Source organism: Oncorhynchus tshawytscha, linkage group LG03, assembly GCF_018296145.1.
Source record: "Oncorhynchus tshawytscha isolate Ot180627B linkage group LG03, Otsh_v2.0, whole genome shotgun sequence".
NCBI classification, from domain to species: Eukaryota; Metazoa; Chordata; class Actinopteri; order Salmoniformes; family Salmonidae; genus Oncorhynchus; species Oncorhynchus tshawytscha.
Genome location: NC_056431.1, coordinates 65731114 through 65748748, shown reverse-complemented (window position 1 = coordinate 65748748; position 17635 = coordinate 65731114). Strand labels below are relative to the sequence as shown.

General features: G+C 44.4%; 1 protein-coding gene across 1 annotated transcript in view; it reads right to left on the bottom strand.

Annotated features, from left to right (window-relative positions):
* LOC112234675 (BCL-6 corepressor-like) overlaps positions 1 to 1544 on the bottom strand; it is a 67462-nt gene extending 65918 nt beyond the window's left edge. Inside the window, 1 exon segment of the mRNA XM_042319843.1 lies at positions 812 to 1544. The gene's annotated coding sequence lies outside the window, so the exon portion shown is untranslated.
* Between the last annotated feature and the right edge of the window lie 16091 nt (positions 1545 to 17635).

Sequence of the window (17635 nt, the reverse complement as noted above, 5' to 3'; positions counted from 1 at the left end):
CTATATGCAGCATTCGATACAGTTTCTATCTGCTCCGCACATTTCGCACTCTACCCCTCCGGGTCAACTAGCTCTCCTCTGTACCTCACACTCTCACTACAAGCACTCAAAAACACAGTGTTGGACCGTATGTAAACGGAACAAATCGCTCCTCTTGTCAGGGCGAGGCTGTATTCCCGTAACCTTGTTTAGCACGCGCGCGCACACACACAGATTAAGAACACTCGATTCAAAACACTCGATACACGCTTCGCTCTTTTGAAGAAAATAAGGTTAATTTAGTAGCCTAGCCTAATTAACAAAGAACAAGTATTATCAGTCAATTTCCATCCAAACATTATTGGAATCGTTCGCTGACCAGACTGCTGACAGCGAAGCCTCGTCCTGACCTTCCGACTCATCAGTCTCTCCTGGTTGACAGGACTGCCCCTGTCGCCTAGCCCAGGGCCGAATGACTAAACAACCAATGTTATTTATCAACCACATGCCACTGCCCCGCCGAATCACACAAAGACCACCCTATGCGCTATTCTTAGAAGTTGCCATTCCACTCTCTCCCCCTTCTCTCACACACGGAGATCAAATCACTCCGAACCTGTACAAGAGCTGTAGACAATTTGCTTCGTATTTTTATGTTTACACTTCTGAGATTGACAGTCAATTTGGAAAAATCCATCTATGTCGCAGTCGTGGTGATAGCCTATATTGTGAATAGTCTATCCTCTCAAACGGGGAGACCATGGTTTACAATTCAACAGTGGCAGACAGAATAAAACACCAAACGTCTTTATTGCCCACATAATTGTCTTACCTGGCAGTTAGCCGCTAATTCCAATCGTCTGCTTCAATTTGACGCCTTTTTACAGTTTTTTCCCCCCAAGTTGTTCACGGCTCTGAGCAAAGATCCGTGCGTTCAGGTTAGGATTCCTTTATAAACGCATAGACATCCATCCCTTCCCGGGCCAGTGAATATTCAAATCGTTGGATATAAACATTCAGAAGTGTTTCTTACTGTGTATTTTACTTGTCAGTCAATTATACCGAATGTTACACTCGATGTGTGTTATTTTCAAAATACTTTTTTAAAAAGAGAAAACGTCGCCAAAAATCGACTTCGTGTGACGAATCCCTAGAAAGATTTTCAATCATTCTTTACAGAACGACCCAGAGGCGTGGTAACGTACCGTGTAGCAGAGCGCAAGCATACAGGTGGCGATGTCCGCGGACTCCAGAAATTAATTCAACTCGGTCGTAGACAGCGCCATGTTGGGTTCTATTTGAGCACGCCGTTTCAACGCTCTTACTTCCACTCTCGTCATTCCCGATCTATTCCGAAAATACTATTTATATCCAGCGATATTGTGAGAAAAATCGGAATTGTTTAACTTTCCGTCGTTTTTCATCTTAAAGCCCTTGGTAGCCTCGTTTGCTGAGTTGCTGAGGACGCCGAACGGACCCGCGGGAGCGCGGAGCGGAATGAGTGGAGTGTTGTACTGCGAGAGACTCTCCCAATCTCAGACTCTACCCAGAAGGCCTGTCGGGAGACCGCAATTACCATAAACCTCCAGCGCGCACACACACACACCGCGCGTTGGGGCGGGCGTGTAAAACAAAATATGAGCGAGAGACAAGGGGGAGGGTGACAGAAGAGTACGGTAAAATAGAAAAATTAAGTGAAAGGTAGAAATTTACTGAGGGATGACAGCATAGCGTAATGGAACGCTCAGGCAGAGAAAGAGAGTGGGATAAGGAAAGTGAATAGGTAAAATATAGGATTATGAGTAAGAGAGAGGAAAGTGGAAAAAAACGCAAGAAGAGAGAGAACCAGATCTTCCAAGTACAATAATGAGCTGTCAAATTCTGGCACTTGAAAACCCAGAGTGAGTCATTTTTACATTTGAGTAATTTGACGTCATATAGGAGGAATTAGGGTTAAGTACCTTAGTCAAGGGCACATAGACAGATTTGCAACCTAGTCTGCTCAGAGATTCGAACAAGCAACCTTTCGATTACTGGCCCTCTTAAGCAGGTGTGTGTGTGTGTGTGTGTGTGTGTGTGTGTGTGTGTGTGTGTGTGTGTGTGTGTGTGTGTGTGTGTGTGTGTGTGTGTGTGTGTGTGTGTGTGTGTGTGTGTGTGTGTGTAAAATAACTGAGACCATGGGTGTGAAGACAGTAAAGGCTGTGCTGTCTTACACAGTGAACTAGATGGGCAGATATGTACTTCCTGAGTTCGAGACCAATGTAAGGAAGATTGGAAGATTGGCCTTTACTACCTACAATATTAAAACATTATCTTACAATTCACCCTCAAATATGCAACCCCACACAAATATATTGAAAGGGGATGGCCATGGACAATGGACTGTACATGTTTGGGTTCAATATTGCATTTTGCAAAGTCATGCCATGCAGTGAGTTGGAGAAATGTGATGGAAGAGAGAGTGACCCAGAAAGAGGAAAAGGAGGAGAGGAAGAGAGACAAACCCAGAAAGAGGAAGGAAGGGAGGAAGACATTGTGTTGGTTGAGACTCATCTGTTAGGTCTCAGTGGCAAATATAGGAGAGGAAGCTAGGGATATCCAGCCTAGCCGGAGGTCTGATGTGGTCTGTGTATGTGTGAGAGAGAGCGAGAGAGGGGTGGGGGGAGAAGGAGGGGAGGGGAGTTGGCAGGGGAAAGTCTGGGTGTATTTTATGCAGCTGTTGAGAGTAGGAGTTGAAAAAGCAGCGCCAGACACTCTCTCTCTCTCAAACACACCACCCACACATTGAAAAACCATACAAATTAGTCCTTGAAGGCAAACTGTCAAGTAACTGTCAGGTGAGTCCATGAATGTTCTTTAAACTAGCTGACTGAAGTCAGAGAGAGAGGCAGAGGCTGGGGCAGGAGAGAAGGAATCAGATAAGACATTGAGAGAAATAGAAAAAGAGAATGAGATGAGGGGCTGATAGTGCTGCATTCCTCTGCTCTGAAATCAGAGCCCTCGGCCCTGATTTGTTTTTATAACACACACACACTATTACTAATTACTCTGAGAGTTAGTGGGGAATCCTGAACAGGCTGGGCACTGCAGTGGATAGCTGCTGTCTTACAGGTTCCAGGCCAATCCTGCTGTTTAGTGTGTTTTATTATGCTGATCTTATTAACTGTTTTAAATGTTTCCGCCATCATTTCCTATCACCGAAACAACTTCTGGGCACCAGCTTCACTAACCTCGATTTGGACGAAGATTTCTACTTCAATGAGTCGGCAGCTCTGGACGTTATGCTTACCCCAGACCAGGCCCTGATCCCAGGACTCGAATGAATAAGCTGCGGCTAAAGAGAAGCAAGCTAGGTGGCGTCATGATTAGACTATGTTGACGAGCATCTAGGCCGCCGAACGTACAATCACTAAATGACAAACTGGACGAGCTTTGTTCAAGACTATCAACGGGACCTGAAGAACTGTAATATGGCTGAACAAGGACATGGATAATACATACCTTGCTGGCTTTTCCATGCATGGTCCAGATCAGACTGCAACCTCGGTTAAGATGAGAGGGGGAGGGGTGTGTCCCTTTGTTAACAACAGCCGGTGCGTGATCTCTAATGTTCAAAAAGTCTCAAGTTTTTGCTCGCATTAGTTGGAATACCTCATGATAAGCTTTAGACCAAATTAAATCAAAATCAAATGTATTTATAGAGCCCTTCGTACATCAGCTGATATCTCAAAGTGCTGTACAGAAACCCAGCCTAAAACCACAAACAGCAAGCAATGCAGGTGTAGAAGCATGGTGGCTAGGTAAAACTCCCTAGAAAGGCCAAAACCTAGGAAGAAACCTAGACAGGAACCAGGCTATGAGGGATGGCCAGTCCTCTTCTGGCTGTACCGGGTGGAGATTATAGCAGAACATGGCCAAGATGTTCAAATGTTCATAAATGACCAGAATGGTCAAATAATAGTAATCACAGTAGTTGTCGAGGGTGCAACATGTCAGCACCTCAGGAGTAAATGTCAGTTGGCTTTTCATAGCTGATCATTGAGAGTATCTCTACCGCTCCTGCTGTCTCTAGAGAGTTAAAAACAGCAGGTCTGGGACAGGTAGCACGTCCGGTGAACAGGTCAGGGTTCCATAGCCACAGGCAGAACAGTTGAAACTGGAGCAGCAGCACAGCCAGGTGGACTGGGGACAGCAAGGAGTCATCATGCCAGGTCGTCCTGAGGCATGGTCCTAGGGCTCAGGTACTCCGAGAGAGAGAAAGAAAGAAAGAGAGAATTAGAGAGAGTATACTTAAATTCACACAGGACACCGGATAAGACAGGAGAAATACTCCAGATATAACAGACTGACCCTAGCCCCCCAACACATGCAGTAGTTTGAGACGGGAGGGGTCAGGAGACACTGGTGCCCCATCCGATGATACCCCCAGACAGGGCCAAACAGGCAGGATATATACCCACCCACTTTGCCAAAGCACAGCCCCCACACCACTAGAGGGATATCTTCAACCACCAACTTACCATCCTGAGACAAGGCCAAGTATAGCCCACAAAGATCTCCGCCACGGCACAACCCAGGGGGGGGGGGGGTCGCCAACCCAACGAACCACACTATTTACCAAGAGAGTTTCATCTATATTTTTTTGTAGCTGTGTATTTACCACCAGAAACCGATGCACTTAGGCCACACTCAACGAGCTGTATAGAACAAAAGCAAATAAGAAAATGCACATCCAGAGGCGGCACTTCTTGTGGCCAGTGATTTTAATGCAGGGAAACTAAAATCCATTTACCTCATTTTTACCAGCACTTCACCTATGCAACTAGAGGCAACAAACTCGAGATCACCTTTACTCTACACAGAGAAACGCATGAAAGGCTCACCCACACCCTCCCTTTGGCAAATCTGACCATAACTCCTCCTCCTAAGATACAGTATACATATATATTTTTTTAACAATACAAAATATACACATACAAATGACAGCATAAAAACATCAATGACATCACCCTGCCCAGACCCACCTGCTCACACCTCCATCTCCAGCGCCTGCATCACTCTCCGCCACATGGCCTCAAACTGCACCTTGTTGTTTCTCTCCATCGCCCACGCATTTTGAACATTTAGATAATAAAGCATTTGACCTTTCCATTGTGTTAATGATGGAGGATTGGTTGATTTCCAGGTATGTATACATTTTTTCAAGATGATTGACAAGAAGAGCATCTTCCGACACATTGGCTATCTCACTGTACTCTCATATGCCATGGCTTGAAATATGCAGACAGATGGATTAAATGTACAGTACATTTACATTGTAATATTTCTGACAACCAACTTTCTAACTCATCTCATATCTTTTGGACATTATAGCATTCTTAAAAGGCATGGATTATTGAGTCATTGTTAGTTTTACACTTAAGACATGACATGATAGAATTAGTTAATTTTGTTTTTTGTGTAATAAATTATGTAAACTCAGCAAAAAAAGAAAAATCCTCTCACTGTCAACTGCGTTTATTTTCAGCAAACTTAACATGTGTAAATATTTGTATGAAAATACGATAAAACAAATGAGACATAAACTGAACAAGTTCCACAGACATGTGACAAACAGACATGGAATAATGTGTCCCTGTCACGTCCTATAGAAAACCTGTATTTTTTTATGGTAGTGTAGGTCAGGGCGTGACTTGGTTTTTTTTGTTCTAGTTTATATTTTCTTTGTGGGGTTCTGGGTTTGATTTTCAATGTTGGTGATTTGTATGATTCCCAATTAGAGGCCGCTGGTTATTATTGTCTCTAATTGGGGATCATACTTAAGTAGCATTTTTTCCACCTGTGGGTTATGGGATATTGTTTATGTTTAATTGCCTGTTTGCACTGCATTATCGTCACGGTTAGTTTATTCTTTATTTGTTTTGTATTTGCTTAAGTTTCACTTTATTTATAAAAATTATGTGGAACTCTACGTACACTGCTCCTTGGTCCGACCATCATTATTACGAACGACGTGACAGTCCCTGAACAAAGGGGTCAAAATTAAAAGTAGCAGTCAGTATCTGGTGTAGCCACCAGCTGCATTAAGTACTGCAGTGCATCTCCTCCTCATGGACTGCACCAGATTTGCCAGTTCTTGCTGTGAGATGTTGCCCCACTCTTCCACCAAGGCACCTGCAAGTTCCCGAACATTTCTGGGTGGAATGGCCCTAACCCTCACCCTCCGACCCAACAGGTTCCAGAATTACTCAATGGGATTGAGGTCCGGACTCTTCAATGGCCATGGCAGAACCCTGACAATCCTGTCTTGTAGGAAATCACACACAGAACGAGCAGTATGGCTCGTGGCATTCTCATGCTGGAGGGTCATGTCAGGATGAGCTTGCAGGAAGGGAGGAGGATGTCTTCCCTGTAACGCACAGCGCTGAGATTGCCGGCAATGACAACAAGCTCAGCCCGATGATGCTGTGACACACCCCCCCAGACCATGACGGACGCTCCATCTCCAATTTGATCCCGCTCCAGAGTACAGGCCTCGGTGTAACTCTCATTCCTTCGACGATAAACGCGAATCCGACCATCACCCCTCGTGAGACAACCAAGACTCGTCAGTGAAGAGCACTTTTTGCCAGTCTTGTCTGGTCAAGCGACAGTGGGTTTCTACCCATAGGCGACGTTGTTGCCAGTGATGTCTGGTGAGGACCTGCCTTACAACAGGCCTACAAGCCCTCAGTCCAGCTTCTCTCAGCCAGTCTGAGCACTGATGGAGGGATTGTGCGTTCCTGGTGTAACTCGAGGCAGTTGTTGTTGCCATCCTGCTGTCCCGCAGGTGTGATGTTCGGATGTACCGATCCTGTGCAGGTGTTGTTACACGTGGTCTGCCACTGTGAGGACGATCAGCTGTCCATCCTGTCTCCCTGTAGCGCTGTCTTAGGCGTCTCACAGTACGGACATTGCAATTTTTTGCTCTGGCCACATCTGCACTCCTCATGCCTCCTTGCAGATGAGCAGGGACCCTGGGCATCTTTCTTTTGGTGTTTTTCAGGGTCAGTAGAAAGGCCTCTTTTGTGTCTTAAGTTTTCATAACTGTGACCTTAATTGCGTACCGTCTGTAAGCTGTTAGTGTCTTAATGACCGTTCCACAGGTGCATGTTCATTCACTGTTTATGGTTCATTGAACAAGCATGGGAAACAGTGTTTAAACCCTTTACAATGAAGATCTGTGAAGTTATTTTAGATTTTTACGAATTATCTTTGAAAGACAGGGTCCTGAAAAAGGGACCTTTCTTTTTTTGCTGAGTTTACATTAGTTTATACTGGATTAAGCGTACATTTTCATTAACTCTAATTCCATTAGTTACAGTATGTTCCAACAGCCCCTCCATCTTGTGCCAATATCAGTTATTTTTAAGTCTCGGTTCCAATAGTTTAGTATATTTTTTTCTAAGAGATTGTCAGTTGGATTGGCTCTTTCCAAGGTTTTGTATATCTTAACTGTCATATGAATGTCCTTTCCTGACTCAAATTGGATTCCATCAAGGTTGCTCTGATGTCCAAAAGATTTCAAATCAAAATTTTGAGATATGAAACCTTTAAGTGAGAAAATATCTACCTTGGTCAGTCCAAAAATGGCTTTTTAATTCTGTCATTGAAATAAATTATATTTTTTGTTACCAAGTCATTTACTGTCTCTGCCTTTAGTTGTCCATGTGGACCAATTTATCAGTGAATTCTGAAAAGCTATCCAAGGATTGTTATATAGGGTTGTAATTTTATGGAGTGATATTGGTTCTTGTAGAATAAGAAAAATGTTCTTCCATATTGTTATAGTGTTCATAACTATGAAGTTGTTCATGTTCTTAGCTTTATCCTTTGAAAATAGACACGTGAAAATATTCTGGGGATTGGCATGTACATCTTCAATATGTACCCATCACTCCTCTTTAGTGCATTTAACTATATGTTGCAAGAAAAAGCCTGGGGTAGCGAATTGATACAACTCCAAGTCTGGGAGGTTAAAACTACCCTCAGACTCAGGAAGATCTAGAACGTTCCTTTTTAGTGTGTTTTTGGTGGAGTAATTGATATTACGAAGAATAAATATCAAAACTTTGGGAGCCATGTCATTCTGATGATGTTTATTCTATCTGTAAGGTTTATGGGAAGATTTTTTTCCATTTAATTAGATCTGCTTTCATGTTGTTAAATAATGGGCTAAATTACATTTTCCTATTTCTATCATTTTGTTTTTAAACGTTTATTTTATATCCAGGCATTTTTGAGTATTCTGAAAATATTTTTAGCAAGGGGGGCATTGAGTTTTAAATTTTGGTCAGGTATATAAGGAGTCCATCTGCAAATACATTTTATTTATATTAATGTTTACCAATACTGATATCTCTTATGTTTGGGTCATGAATTTGTTCTTAACTGACTTGCCTAGTTAAATAAAGGTAAAAAATAAATAAAAAAAAAGTCAAATTTCTGCAAGAGGTTCAATTGCCAGTGCAAACAGGGGGGGCAGAGACACCATCCCTGTCTTGTGCCCCTTTCTAAAGAAATGGAATCCGATAATGTATTATTTGTGTATATTTGTTCTTTAAGATGTGTGTGTGTATATATATATATATATATATATATATATATATATATATATATATATATATATATATAGTGTTCATAACATAAGCTGTATGTCTCTCTCAAATGTCAATATGCCTTGTATACTGTTGTTCAGGTTAGTTATCATTGTTTTAGTTTACAATGGAGCCCCTAGTCCCACTCTTCATACCCCTGATACCTCCTTTGTCCCATCTCCCACACATGCGGTGACCTCACCCATTACAACCAGCATGTCCAGAGATACAACCTCTCTCATCATCACCCAGTGCCTGGGCTTAACTCCGCTGTACCCGCACCCCACCATACCCCTGTCTGTGCATTATGCCCTGAATATATTCTACCATGCCCAGAAATCTGCTCCTTTTATCCTCTGTCCCCAACGCTCCAGACGACCAGTTTTGATAGCCTTTAGCTGTACCCTCATTCTACTCCTCCTCTGTTCCGCGGGTGATGTGGAGGTAAACCCAGGCCCTGCATGTCCCCAGGCACCCTCATTTGTTGACTTCTGTGATCGAAAAAGCCTTGGTTTCAGGCCACCAAAAATTCTGAGATTTCCATACCCAACTATAACATTTTCCGTCAAGATAGAACTGCCAAAGGGGGAGGAGTTGCAGTCTACTGCAGAGATAGCCTGCAAAGTAATGTCATACTTTCCAGGTCCATACCCAAACAGTTCGAACTACTAATTTTGAAAATTACTCTCTCCAGAAATAAGTCTCTCACTGTTGCCGCCTGCTACCGACCCCCCTCAGCTCCCAGCTGTGCCCTGGACACCATTTGTGAATTGATCGCCCCCATCTAGCTTCAGAGTTTGTTCTGTTAGGTGACCTAAACTGGGATATGCTTAACACCTCGGTAGTCCTACAATCTAAGCTAGATGCCCTCAATTTCACACAAATCATCAAGGAACCCACCAGGTACAACCTTAAATCTGTAAACAAGGGCACCCTCATAGACGTCATCCTGACCAACTGGCCCTCCAAATACACCTCTGCTGTCTTCAACCAGGATCTCAGCGATCACTGCCTCATTGCCTGTATCCGCTACGGAGCCGCTGTCAAACGACCACCCCTCATCACTGTCAAACGCTCCCTAAAACACTTCTGTGAGCAGGCCTTTCTAATCGACCTGGCCCGGGTATCCTGGAAGGACATTGACCTCATCCCGTCAGTTGTGGATGCCTGGTCATTCTTTAAAAGTAACTTTGTCACCATTTTAGATAAGCATGCTCCGTTCAAAAAATGCAGAACTAAGAACAGATACAGCCCTTGGTTCACTCCAGACCTGACTGCCCTCGACCAGCACAAAAATATCCTGTGGCGGACTGCAATAGCATCGAATAGTCCCTGCGATATGCAACTGTTCAGGGAAGTCAGGAACCAATACACGCAGTCAGTCAGGAAAGCTAAGGCCAGCTTCTTCAGGCAGAAGTTTGCATCCTGTAGCTCCAACTCCAAAAAGTTCTGGGACACTGTGAAGTCCATGGAGAACAAGAGCACCTCCTCCCAGCTGCCCACTGCACTGAGGCTAGGTAACACGGTCACCACCGATAAATCCATGATTATCGAAAACTTCAACAAGCATTTCTCAACAGCTGGCCATGCCTTCCGCATGGCTACTCCAACATCAGCCAACAGCCCCCCCCGCAGCTACTCGCCCAAGCCTCTCCAGGTTCTCCTTTACCCAAATCCAGATAGCAGATGTTCTGGAAGAGCTGCAAAACCTGGACCCTTACAAATCAGCTGGGCTTGACAATCTGGACCCTCTATTTCTGAAACTATCCACCGCCATTGTCGCAACCCCTATTACCAGCCTGTTCAACCTCTCTTTCATATCGTCTGAGATCCCCAAGGATTGAAAGCTGCCGCAGTCATCCCCCTCTTTAAAGGGGGAGACACCCTGGACCCAAACTGTTACAGACCTATATCCATCCTGCCCTGCCTATCTAAGGTCTTCGAAAGCCAAGTCAACAAACAGGTCACTGACCATCTCGAATCCCACCGTACCTTCTCCGCTGTGCAATCGGGTTTCCGAGCCGGTCACGGGTGCACCTCAGCCACGCTCAAGGTACTAAACGATATCATAACCGCGATCGATAAAAGACAGAACTGTGCAGCCATCTTCATCGACCTTGCCAAGGCGTTCGACTCTGTCAATCACCATATTCTTATCGGCAGACTCAGTAGCCTCGGTTTTTCGGATGACTGCCTTGCCTGGTTCACCAATTACTTTGCAGACGAGCTTCAATGCCATTGTAATGGGTGAGGTCACCGCATGTGTGGGAGATGGGACAAAGGAGGTATCAGGGGTATGAAGAGTGGCCTCCAACTGCTCTTAAACGCTAGTAAAACCAAATGCATGCTTTTCAACCGTTCGCTGCCTGCACCCGCACGCCTGACCAGCATCACCACCCTGGATGGTTCCGACCTTGAATATGTGGACATCTATAAGTACCTAGGTGTCTGGCTAGACTGTAAACTCTCCTTCCAGACTCATATCAAACATCTCCAATCGAAAATCAAATCAAGAATCGGCTTTCTATTCCGCAACAAAGCCTCCTTCACTCACGCCGCCAAACTTACCCTAGTAAAACTGACTATCCTACCGATCCTCGACTTTGGCGATGTCATCTACAAAATTGCTTCCAACACTCTACTCAGCAAACTGGATGCAGTTTATCACAGTGCCATCCGTTTTGTCACTAAAGCACCTTATACCACCCACCACTGCGACTTGTATGCTCTAGTCGGCTGGCCCTCGCTACATATTCGTCGCCAGACCCACTGGCTCCAGGTCATCTACAAGTCCATGCTAGGTAAAGCTCCGCCTTATCTCAGTTCACTGGTCACGATGGCAACACCCATCCGTGGCACGCGCTCCAGCAGGTGTATCTCACTGATCATCCCTAAAGCCAACACCTCATTTTTTTATCACAGTGCCATCCGTTTTGTCACTAAAGCACCTTATACCACCCACCACTGCGACTTGTATGCTCTAGTCGGCTGGCCCTCGCTACATATTCGTCGCCAGACCCACTGGCTCCAGGTCATCTACAAGTCCATGCTAGGTAAAGCTCCGCCTTATCTCAGTTCACTGGTCACGATGGCAACACCCATCCGTGGCACGCGCTCCAGCAGGTGTATCTCACTGATCATCCCTAAAGCCAACACCTCATTTGGCCGCCTTTCGTTCCAGTTCTCTGCTGCCTGTGACTGGAACGAATTGCAAAATCGCTGAAGTTGGAGACTTTTATCTCCCTCACCAACTTCAAACATCTGCTGTCTGAGCAGTTAACCGATCGCTGCAGCTGTACATAGTCTATCGGTAAATAGCCCACCCATTTTTACCTACCTCATCCCCATACTGTTTTTATTTATTTACTTTTCTGCTCTTTTGCACACCAATATCTCTACCTGTACATGACCATCTGATCATTTATCACTCCAGTGTTATTAATCTGCAAAATTGTAATTATTCGCCTACCTCCTCATGCCTTTTGCACACAATGTATATAGACTCCCCTTTTTTTTCTACTGTGTTATTGACTTGTTAATTGTTTACTCCATGTGTAACTCTGTGTTGTCTGTTCACACTGCTATGCTTTATCTTGGCCAGGTCGCAGTTGCAAATGAGAACTTGTTCTCAACTAGCCTACCTGGTTAAATAAAGGTTAAATAAAAATGAATAAAATAAATAAATAACAGTTGAAGTCGGAAGTTTACATACACCTTAGCCAAATAAATTTCAACTCAGTTTTTCACAAATCCTGACATTTAATCAGAGTAAAAATTCCCTGTTTTAGGTCAGTTAGGATCACCACTTTATTTTATGAGTGTTAAATCTCAGAATAATAGTAGAGAGAATTATTTATTTGAGCTTTTATTTCTTTCATCGCATTCCCAGTGGGTCAGAAGTTTACATACACTCAATTAGTATTTGGTAGCATTGCCTTCAATCTGATTAACTTGGGTCAAACGTTTTGGGTAGCCTTCCACAAGCTTCTCACAGAGAGTTGGGTGAATTTTGGCCCATTCCTCCTGACAGAGCTGGTGTAACGGAGTCAGTTTTGTTGGCCTCCTTGCTCGCACACACTTGTTCAGTTCTGCCCACAAATGTTCCATGGGATTGCGGTCAGGGCTTTGTGAAGGCCACTCCAATACCTTGACTTTGTTGTCCTTAAGCCATTTTGCCACAACCTTGGAAGTGTGCTTGGGGTCATTGTCCATTTGGAAGACTCATTTGCGACCACGCCTTAACTTCCTGACTGATGTCTTGAGATGTTGCTTCAATATATCCACATCATTTTCCACCTCATGATGCCATCTATTTTGTGAAGTGCACAGGTCCCTCCTACAGCAAAGCACCCCCACAACATAATGCTGCCACCCGTGCTTCATAGTTGGGGTGGTGTTCTTCGGCTTGCAAGCATCCCCCCCTTTTCTCCAAACATAATGATGGTCATTATGGCCAAACAGTTCTATTTTTGTTTCATCAGACCAGAGGACATTTCTCCAAAAAGTACGATCTTCGTCCCCATGTGCAGTTGCAAACCATATTCTGGCTTTTTTATGGCGGTTTTGTAGCAGTGGCTTCTTCCTTGCTGAGTGGCCTTTCAGGTTATGTCGATATAGGACTCATTTTACTGTGGTTATAGATACTTTTGTACCTGTTTCCTCCAGCATCTTCACAAGGTCCTTTGCTGTTGTTCTGGGATTGATTTGCACTTTTCGCACCAAAGTACGTTAATCTCTAGGAGACAGAACGCGTCTCCTTCCTGAGCGGTATAATGGCTGCGTGGTCCCATGGTTTTTATACTTGCATACTATTGTTTGTACAGATGAACGTGGTACCTTCAGGCATTTGGAAATTTCTCCCAAGGATGAACCAGACTTGTGGAGGTCTACAATTTTGTTTCTGAGGTCTTGGCTGATTTCTTTAGGTTTCCCCATGATGTCAAGCAAAGAGGAGTTTGAAGGTAGGCCTTGAGATACATCCACAGGTACACCTCCAATTGACTCAAATGATGTAAAATAGCCTACCAGAAGCTTCTAAAGCCATGACATAATTTTCTGGAATTTTCCAAGCTGTTTTAAGGCACAGTCAACTTAGTGTATGTAAACTTCTGACCCACTGGAATTGCGACACAGTGAAATAATCGGTCTGTAAACAGTTGTTGGAAAAATGACTTGTGTCATGTCCTAACCGACTTGCTAAAACTATAGTTTGTTAACAAGAAATTTGTGGAGTGGTTGAAAAATGAGTTTTAATGACAACCTAAGTGTATGTAAACTTCCGACTTGAACTGTATAGGGAAGGTATTCAGGGAAATGATGGAGTCCAGGTGAGTGATGACGTGCAGGTGTGTGTAACAAGGGTAACAGATGTGCTCCATATCGAGCAGCCTGGTGACTTAGAGGCCGGAGAGGGAGCACGTGTGACATAACTTCAGACTTGGTCTTAAAGATGGGGACCATGATAAAGGAAGTAAACAGCAATATCGGGCCAACTTCCTCAACAACTAAGAGCATGAACTGCAGTGCTGTTTTTGTCCTGCAGCTATGACATTGCAGGACTGTAAAGCACACACGTGCACATGTGCAAAAACTGAGTGCATCATCTTGCATCGTGTTCATCTGCAACTTTCTACTTATTTTTATTTTATTTTACCTTTTTTAACTAGGCAAGTCAGTTAAGAACAAATTCTTATTTTCAATGACGGCCTAGGAACAGTGGGTTAACTGCCTGTTCAGGGGCAGAATGACAGATTTGTACCTTGTCAACTCGGGGATTTGAACTTGCAACCTGCCGCCTCTTGCTGCTCATGGCAATGTCATATCACTGAGTCTCAGTTTGTTAATATAACTTATCAATCTGAATTCTCTGACTAATATGGAAACTAACCAGATGCTGAGGCCTTGTGAAGCAGCACACCACTTCCCTGTATGGTGCATGGTTGTCGGTTTCCTTCACTGCCGCTTTTGCACGCTTTTGCACCAGGATGCAGCACTTCTCTGGCTCTCATCCCTTCTGCTTTGAAGTGTCCTGTGACATAAGGTACAGGGTAGGAGTATGACAATTAGTTCAAATTAAACCAATCCACAAACAATGCACTTATTAGATATGTACTGTGAATAAGATGAATGGGACTTGATTTAACTGAGGAGGAGTGCAGCCTCAAGCCTGGAACTGGATTGGTTTCTTTCAGATGACATTTTGGTTGAACAGAAAGAACATACTGTACAAACAACATTATTTTCAGTTGTGCTGGTAAATTAATAATTTGCTCATTGTGCTAGGCTAACCTTACCTTGATAGTAACCCAGTCTCCATTCAATTTCAGAGCTCATTAGTCTCTGTTAAACGTCAGAACTCATCGGGGGGGAAAACCGGGCACTGACATCACCAATGTAGAGTTGACATGATTTTGTTGTCTCATAAGGAGTAAAGTGCGCACTGTGGGCTAGCGAAAAGTGATTTGTGTATTCCACAAGGTTTGAAAAGTATTTCTATGTGGTATACATACGCCGCTATGAGTGACTTGGTTGAGATAACATACACACAAAGATCAAAAACAGGTTTTGTTTCTATTAAATAAATGTGTCACGGAACAGTTCATACTAAATTCAGGTCGAAAAGAGTACTTTGTCTAATTTATTTCAGAGAACACAGGCCAGTCCTACATCAGAGCTCCATTCAAAGCACTAACACCCTCTCTCTCTACCCTTTCTCTCTCTCTCACCCTACTCTCTCTCTCTCGCTCTCTAATGTACACACTTCTACTGAGCTCTGAGAAGACCGAGGAACCCTTTCAAGGCTAAAAGCCTTTGAATTAACTTTTGTGTTAAAACACAGTCAGAGCTCTACGGATGTGTGTGCGCGTGTGCATGTGACTAAGCAAGCGCAAACATTTGTGCTCATGTCATGTAAGTTTGATTGTGCGTGAGTCTTGAGGGAGGTGGAGGTAGTGTAGTTGCCCCTGTACATTTATTTAAAAAAATGTTTTCCCCTTTTTCGTGGTATCCATTTGGTAGGTACAGTCTTGTCTCATCGCTGCAGCTCCCGTACGGACTCGGGAGAGGCAAAGGTCGAGCGTCCCCTGAAACACAACCCAACTTGACCCAGAAGCCAGCCACACCAATGTGTCAGAGGAAACACCGAACAACTGGTGACCGTGTTAGCAAGCATTGCGCCCGCCCGCCACAGGAGTCGCTGGTGCAGGATGGGACAAGGACATCCCTGCTGGCCAAACCCTCCCCTAACCCGGACGACGCTGGGCTAATTGTGCACCGCCCCATGTGTCTCCCGGTCGCAGCCGGCTGCGACAGAGCCTGGACTCTAACCCAGAATCTCGGGTGACACAGCTAGCACTGCGATGCAGTGTCTTAGACCACCGCACCACTCGGGAGACTGCCCCTATACATTTTAATGTGAAACACAGTCAGAGCTCTGTGTGAGAGTGTCTGTGTGTGCATACTGTATGTGTGTGTGTTTGGGGTGTGTGTCAGTAAACCAAAACAGCGGGTGCACACACACACCCCAGAGTAAGAGCAGCACTCAGGGAGGTCACAGTGATCCAGCCATCTGCTCTTGCAATCAAACACTGGAGCAAGGTTGGCACACACAACCAGAGCCACACGTGGACAGTTAGAGCCACACACACACACATTGCTGGCAATCACACACAGTAAACACACATGTGCAAACACGCTGCTGGCACACACATACCGTTCACTGGAACACATTCTGTAAGGGCAGCCAACATGCAAATAAGCACGGTGTCACGCACACAGGCCCACAGTGTTTCACTAACACACACACATGCCTGTTCACACATCCAGAGTGTCTCATTTACGCACACACACGGCAGGCTCAGATTGCAGGAAGCTCTTTGCACGCAGCTCAGCCAGCAGCAGCCGGTACTAATCAGCACAATCCACCTGCAGATCGTTATGGATCGCTTACCGCAATCCACACACACACTTTCTAACACAATGGCACCTCTCAAACTCACACTGCGCACTCACTAATCAGCGGGAATCCGCCTACAGATCGTTATTGATTCCTTATCATACTCTACACACACACCCACACATTCGCGCACGCATGCCCACCCCTTCCCTCTCTCCGCCTTTCCGGGCTAACGGGTTCCCCACAGGCGCGCCACGCTGCGTTAGCGCGGCCTCACTGGGGATAATTACAGACCAGCGCGGCTGGGCAAGCCTGGCACCGTGCCAAGGCTGCTCAGCGATACAGAGAGAGAAAGGGAGAAAAATAAGAGGGGTATAGGGGAGAGAATGAGAGAGGAGGCTGGGAGAAAAACATAAAGGGACGGGAATTCTATAGCCTATTGTATAGACTTTCAACCAGCCAGCTCTTTCAAAATTGATGTCGAAATTGGACCTCTGTCATGTCCCGAGGACGTCGGGAAATGCCTTTAAAACATACCACTAGAGGCAACAGTGAGCGCTATTACCATCAAGTAGACTTGGGGTTTGCCGGTATATTGTGGACGTGGCTGGTGGAAGGGCAGTAAATTCAATAACTTTGGTTTAGAAGGTTGCGTGATCGATCCCAGTCATGGACACTGTTTTTTACATTTGGGTTTGAACCATATCCCAAACCTTAAACACCACCTTGCCGTTTTGAAAGTCACAAGCTTACACCATCTCACTGCAGTACTAGACCTTCATCCATGTTCTCCAAACATCACATTTCGAATTTGCTCCAAAAATCAAATTTCGAAGTTAAGGGTTAAGTTTAGGCCCTCATTCCAAATGGTTACGGTAACAGTTAAGGTTTGGGATTGGGTTAAAACAAAACGAAAATACCTATATGGACACCGTTTTTTTTTACACTTAAACATTTTAGGTTTAGAGAAATGGAATGATACAGAGCAGCAGGAGAAATTAAAACACTTTGAAATTTGAAGTTGGGAGCAACTTCCACATTTGAACTTTGGAGAACATGGATGAACATGTAATTCTGCAGTGAGACTGTGAAAGCTTGTTACTTTCAACAGATCTAGCCTATTAGC